We start from the raw sequence: 7,015 nt of genomic DNA, 5'->3' as shown, positions 1-7,015 counted from the left end.
GGGACCCTCCCCAGGGGGTGGTCACAGTGCTGGGCTCATGCAGGGATGGGTGGTCCATGGTAGAGCATCTGTTGAGAGCTTCAAGGCCAGAAGAGATTCAGACACACACTCAGGCTACAGGGACCCAGGCTCCAGGAAGACAGAACCACTGGTAACTGAGACTGTGGCCCAGGCCATAGACTTGAGCTCTGAGGGCTAGTCCTCTGTTCTCTTGCTTAAAGCAAGGGGTTTGGTTGTTCTTTGGATCTACTTTAATAATCTAGACTACAAGTCATCTTCCTTTGGAACTCCATGAATGATCCAAATCGTTCCATGCCGTTTCTGTTAGGATATCAATCTTTGGAGCATGGATAATAGAATACAGTTTGAGTTATCTGGGTTTTTTTAAGCACTTATTGGCTTTTGGGCTAAATCAGATATGTATTTCTTACTTGAAGCTGAAAGGAGCCTGGCTTTATGTGGACATTTTTAACTGACATTTCACTGGACACCTTCAGGTGTCAAAATGAAACAGAATTAACCTTTCTGTCCTATTCACACATTATAATTACTACCACATTCCAATATTTATGTACACTGCTGGGTTACCATTTCCAGAAGGTCTGAATCCGAAGAAAAAAATACATTTTGCCTCAGGTCTGTCAACTGGCCAGTAGTTTCCTATTATGCGTCGTAATGACATGTACCATTATTAAAGCAAACCTGACCTTTTAAAGGAAGGCCCAATCAAATGTCATATCCAGTGTTCCAACATGGCCTTGTAAAAACGCATTCTCACAGTGAAAGCAATCTTGAGAGAAGCCATTTCCCAAGAAAAGCCAACTCAGGATCCCGTGAAACCTTGATGGGTTTTAGTTTCCTCTATCAGATTACACCCTGGGTTTCCGAGGTGATTACAGATTACAAACCAAAGGGCAGGTCTTTTCGTAGTTGGAAGAAAAACAAATAAAATATGCAAGATGTTTATATTTCCAATAGCTCAAGTATGTATACACATACACACATCCCCACACACCCCCAAGAATGTAAATTTTTAATGAGTGCCTGCAGCCCTCTCTGTTTTCTGTGCACCAGTCTTCAGCATAAAAATCCAGTTGCATTGGGGCTTCCCTGGTGGCGCAGTGGTTGAGAGTCCGCCTGCCGATGCAGGGGACACGGGTTCGTGCCTGGTCTGGGAAGATCCCACATGCCACGGAGCAACTGGGCCCGTGAGCCACAATTACTGAGCCTGCGCATCTGGAGCCTGTGCTCCGCAGAGAACAAGAGAGGCAGCGATAGTGAGAGGCCCGCGCACCGCGATGAAGAGTGGCCCCCGCTTGCCACAACTAGAGAAAGCCCTCGCACAGAAACGAAGACCCAACACAGCCATAAATAAATAAATAAAATTAAAAAAAAAAAAATCCAGTTGCATCTGGAGCAGTTCAGCAATGCAGGAGCACAAAAGCCCCTGAAGTCTCTCTGCTTCCTTGAAGCCTGTCCCAGCTCCCTGGGAGTGACCGGGACCTCTTTCCATGCCTGGCCACCCACCCTGCTTAAGGGTCCTCTTCCTCACTTACCTACCCCAGAAATGCATGTGCCTCTCGGTGGTTATACCACGTGAATGCAGGTTTGCCTAGGAAAACAGAAGGAGATGCTTTCCAAAGCGGTGGCCTCAACAGTCCTCAAAAGAAAATGACCCTAATGGACGTTTGCATTACACGTTCAGCTTTACAGAGTGACCTCCGGTCCACTGTTGTCTTCCAGTCCTTACTGCAGTCAGAGCTCTTAAGGATAATGAGACTAGTCCTCAGAGTTGGATACAAAGGGAAATGTGACCTCAGCCTGTGGACCCCGGCAGATGAGAACCAAGGACCTGTTTCCTAAAACCTCCTCCCTATGGATTTGAGAGTTGCCGCTCATCTACCCCCAGCCCGCCGTCGTCCTCGGGGATTCTGGACCACGTGGCACTACTGCTCCCGCCTCCATCTTCTGTAGGGCTGACCCTCCTTCCTGCCCCGCACCTCTCTGGTTATTCTGTTCTGCTGATGCCCTGGCTAATGTGAACCTATTTCCTGATTCCCCGGTCAAAACTGATCTCACCCAGATGAGGGCTGCCATCTACACCCCCCTCCCTCCCTGCCCAACCAGCCCCTCCCAGCAGAACTCCCCTGCTCTGCACCACCCCACCCCGCATACTCAGTTTTGAGTCACAAGGACATCGATGACTTGAATGCACTTAAATGTTAGGTACCCATCTCCCCACGCTAGACTGTGAATATCTTGAGGGCATATAATTTTCTAATATTTTGTATCTTGCCTAGAGAGCGTGTGATTATAATATTTGCTTGACCTTTATCTGTTGAATAAATGAAGGTGGGTATCAGGCATGCGTGAATGTATGAATCTTGTTCCCAACTCTTAAAAAAAAACGTGGGGCAATTTCCGTCTCATCAGCTGTGGGCGTAACAACACTCAGACTGTAAGATTCTTCTGATGATGAAATGAAATCACAGGGGCGTATGATCTTGCATATTAAGTGCTCAGAATATACCAGTTCCTTCTCCCTGCTTTCTTCAGCATCATGGTGTCTTTATATACAGTGTTTCACTATCAACTTCAGGTGAGTCTGTATCTTACCTGCAGGAGAGGTATTATGTCCTCTGTGTCTTGGTGTCCTCATCCTCCCCAGCAAGGACTTCAAGCATAATTTCAGGTGCATGCGGAAGCGGGTGGTTTTCCTGAGCCCGTTTCGCCTCTTTCTTCGAGGGCAGTGGGGGCGGGAGGAAGGTGCCACCTTGTCACTCCTGAGCCACATCTTCCAAGGTTACACACCGGGACCTGGACTGTGGCATGTCCCTGTCCAGCTGCCCCGGGTCTGAGTCTCATCTCCAGGTCTGACTCTCCCACTCCATGGGCTGGGCCGTGGCCATGACCGTGGCCAGGAGCCATGGAGGTGAGGTCCAGTAGATCATCGTCATCCCCCAGAGGCTGGCAGCTGAGGACTTGAACCTCCACAAGGGAGGAAAGCACGCAGAACACCCTGCGTGTTGACCTGCCAGACAGCATCGGTCTGTGGCAACGAAAACCATCCCGTGCCTGGGAATGGGCTGGGATGCCACAGGGACCCACCGGGTGCAGAACAGCAGGTTAGAGGGAGCAGGTATGTCTTCAGCTGTGGTAAAGAATAATGTTTATATCCCAACTCAGTACACACACACACACACACACACACACACACACACACACCACACACAGTGCACACACCTGAAACAAATGTCTTATGAAAAAGCATATAAGATGCATTCTGATATTTTCAATTCTTTTTTATTCCACTCCAGGCTAGTCAAGACTGTTTCAGTTTTTTAGATGTTGGCCCAGGGTCTCTCCATTGATTTCACATCAATTTACATTAGTGGGTTGAGACCTTCATTTGCAAAACAATGTCTTGGGCAAATTACCTCCAGGACCAGAGAGAGACTTCAGCCCAGCTCGATGGGCATGAAGTGAGGGTACACAGGTGGTTGGGCTCATGCCACAGTGGTCACAGCAGGGCTGGGACTAGGCTGAGGCAAGATAGGTGCCCAGTGGAAAGGCACAGCATCTAAAGAGGCACCCGCTCTCCATGCCTGCAGGTAGCTCTTTAAATTCTGTGCCCCAGGCACCTGACTCATCTCACCTAGCCCAGCCCTGGTCCCTACGTAGCATTTCACACGTGAGAACTCTGTCACTAAGGGGACAGAAACTGTGTCGCAGAGGCCACCGTGGCTGAGGCAGGATTCCAGCCCGGACTTGCCTGACCTGAGCCAGAGCCGCTTCCCAGGTGTGGTGGGTCCTCTTCCTAGCCCTGTGGGGAAGGTGCAGGCCCAGCCACATCAATGGGACAGTCGGCCTGTGTGGAGACTCGACTTATGTGCAACCAAATGGGACGGCATCCGAACAACGCAGTGGTGTGAAATCGAGCATCCTGGGGAACGTATTAAGTTTCTGAGCACGGGATTGCATGTCTTGGTTTGGTGATTTCCTAAACCATGCAGCCTATTCCACAGCCTTCGGCTGGGCTGGCTTAGCCCTTCCTGCTTGTTACTGGGTCCTTTCCCAGCCACCAGGACCTGGGGCAGGTGTGCAGAGGAGAGCCTCTGTGGGGGGGATGCAGCCAATGCCCACAGAGGAAGCTTGCCAGTGACAAGGCACCTGCACCCCAGGCTCAGCTGTTTCCCAGTTTAGCACGTCTCAGAGGAGAAACCACAGGTGGCATGGGAGGACCACTGAGCCTGCCCGCCCCCGTGGATATTTCCCTGTCAGGTACCCCTCTCCCCCCCAGATCTCCCCTCCTGTCTCAGTCCCTCCTCCTTCACTGGCTCCTTTTATCCTGCTGCAGACGGGCCAGATTCCATCTCAGTGAAGCTTCCCTTCCCACCTGTCAACGATTCCCCACCAGCTGGGATGATGTGGTCCTTCTTGAGTCAAAGTGGAGCCTGTCTGCCTAGGCTGGATTGTGGCCAGTTGTGGCTAAAAGAGCCTGAACTTGCATCTGACCCATGGGCTGCTGGACTTTGATGAGCTCCCATAGGAATCGTGACGTAATCATGAAGTCAAGACACAGTTCTCATCCAGTCCATCATCCCCTCTGTGTAAGGACTGGGGGCTCTAAGACACATGGACACCTACAATTCCCAGCCTAGCCTGGTGTTACAGGGGAAGCAGGCTTGCAACAAATATTTGTTGAATTGATACAGAGCCCACATAAGGACCAGCCCATTAAGAAAGTCCAGGCAGTAACTGAGAACGTTGGTACAGAGGAGTCTGCAGGCAAACTAACCCTAAGCTTCAGGTCAAGAGGAGAGGGTCTGTATGCTTCTGCTTAGTGGTCGAGTTTCAGAGAAGACAGAACCTTGATTCAACTCCTGGTTAATTGCTGAAACCTTAGTTTCCTCATCTATGAGATGGGGACAATACGGCATTGGCCTCCGAGGTGAGTTTTGAGGATTTAATGGGGCGGTGAGCGCAAGAGCCATTCGTAACGGTGAATGTCAGCAGCTAGTCCTGAAACTTGGGCTTAGCCGTGCCCTTGGCAGAAGGTAGCCATCCCCGCCACAGCCCTTTACAGGACCCAGGAGCAGAGCAGTCCAGGGCTCCCTGTGGGTGACCCCCCCCTTCCCTGGAGGTTGGCTCTTGGAGACCCCACAGTGGGCTGTGGACCAGTTCCTTCTCTGCACTGGCAGCCTATTCTGAAGTCTGCCAGTGGCTGGCGCTGGACTTTAACAGCCTGAAGGTCTAGGCAGGGGTTCTAACACCAGAATTTTTAACGCTTTACAGTCCAAGGTAGTCTTCAAAGGCTGGGAAGATGTGCTTCTTAATTGCTGTCCAGGGAGCCGTAAGTGAAAATCAGACAAATTTTCTCTTTCTGTCTTTTATTAAAATTTATTTTATTTAGGTGTCCGTGGTCTCCTGCGTGGGACAGAGGGGCCGGCCGGAGCTGGCGCTTTCTCAGTACTAGACCTGGATTCCGACCCGGCGCCAGAATACAGTCGCTTTGAATCGAAGATACATGACTTGCGAGAACAAATGATGAACAGCAGTGTGAGCTCTGGGTCTGGGTCCCTGTGAACGAGTGAGAAGAGGTCCTTGTACGTCAGGACCTTGTTTGATTATGACCGGACTCGGGACAGCTGCCTGCCGAGCCGAGGCCTCAGCTTCCCTTCCTATGGTGACATTCTACATGTCATTAACACCTCTGATGATGAGTGGTGGCAGGCGAGACTGGTGACCCCCCCCATGGAGAAAGTGAGCAAATTGGTGTGATCCCCAGTAAGAAGAGGGTGGAAAAGAAAGAAAGGGCTCCACTGAAAACCGTGAAGTTTCATGCCAGGACGGGGATGATTGAATCTAACAGGTTGATCGAAATGAAACTTAAAAGGAGTTTCCGCCTCTCTCGAAAGTTTCCATTTCACAAGAGCAAAGAAAACATGGCCCAGGAGAGCAGCGTACAGGAACAGGGAGCGACATCCAACACGAGTGACAGCAAAAGCAGTTCCAAAGGACAGGAGGATGCTATTTTGTCATATGAGCCAGTGACACGGCAAGAAATTCACTATGCAAGGCCTGTCATCATCCTGGGCCCAACGAAGGACAGAGTCAGCGATGACCTGATTTCGGAGTTCCCGCATAAATTTGCATCCTGTGTACCACATACTACCCGGCCTCGGCGTGATGGGCAAGACTAACACTTTGTGGTCTCCCGAGAACAGATGGAGAACGATATTCAGGACAAGCTCATCGAGGCGGGGCCAATTCAACGATAATCTCTATGGGACCAGCATCCAGTCAGTGAGGGCAGTTGCAGAGAGGGGCAAGCACTGCATCTTAGATGTTTCTGGCAATGCTGTCAAGAGGCTGCAGCAGCCACAACTTGACCTCACTGCCATTTTCATCAAGTCCATTGAAGAACTTATGGAAATGAACCGACGGCAGACATGTGAACAAGCGAATAAGACCTATGACAAAGCCATGAAACTGGAGCAGGAGTTTGGAGAACACTTCACAGCCATTGTACAGGGTGACTCACTGGAAGAGATTTATCACAAAATCAAACAAATCATTGAGGACCAGTCTGGGCACTACATTTGGGTCCCATCCCCTGAAAAACTCTGAAGAATCCCCTCCAACCATTCTATTGTGAACAGAAGAAATCAAGTCTCTCTTCCCTCCACCCTCTTCATTCCTGTCCCCATGGGGAGAACAGATGACTACTGTTCTTGTCCCCCTTTTTAGATGTGTCCAAAAAATTGAGTTTTCTAGTCCTGTTCTGTTTTTAAAAATTTTTGTTTTGTTTTAGTTTACTTTTGGGGATGATGCCATCTCACTCATCACGTGACTGAGCCCATTCCCGCATGGACCTTTCCCAAGCACTAGCACAGGTGCAAATCCATCAGAGTCATTGTTTTCATAAAACCAAGCAGAAGCGAAGAGAAGAGAGGAGGACTGATGGAAAGACAGACTGGACAGCTGCGCGGCTTATGAAGCGAGCTCCGTGCAC

General features: G+C 50.0%; 1 pseudogene; it reads left to right on the top strand.

Moving 5' to 3' along the window:
* Positions 1–5,502: 5,502 nt before the first annotated feature.
* LOC103071830 (disks large homolog 3 pseudogene) lies at positions 5,503–6,630 on the top strand (annotated as a pseudogene).
* The last annotated feature ends 385 nt before the right edge of the window (positions 6,631–7,015 follow it).

The sequence above is a fragment of the Lipotes vexillifer genome, unplaced genomic scaffold (assembly GCF_000442215.2).
Source record: "Lipotes vexillifer unplaced genomic scaffold, Lipotes_vexillifer_v1.1 scaffold652, whole genome shotgun sequence".
NCBI lineage: Eukaryota > Metazoa > Chordata > Mammalia > Artiodactyla > Lipotidae > Lipotes > Lipotes vexillifer.
The sequence above is the reverse complement of the archived record's forward strand: the minus strand, read 5'-3'. Positions and strand labels throughout refer to the sequence as shown.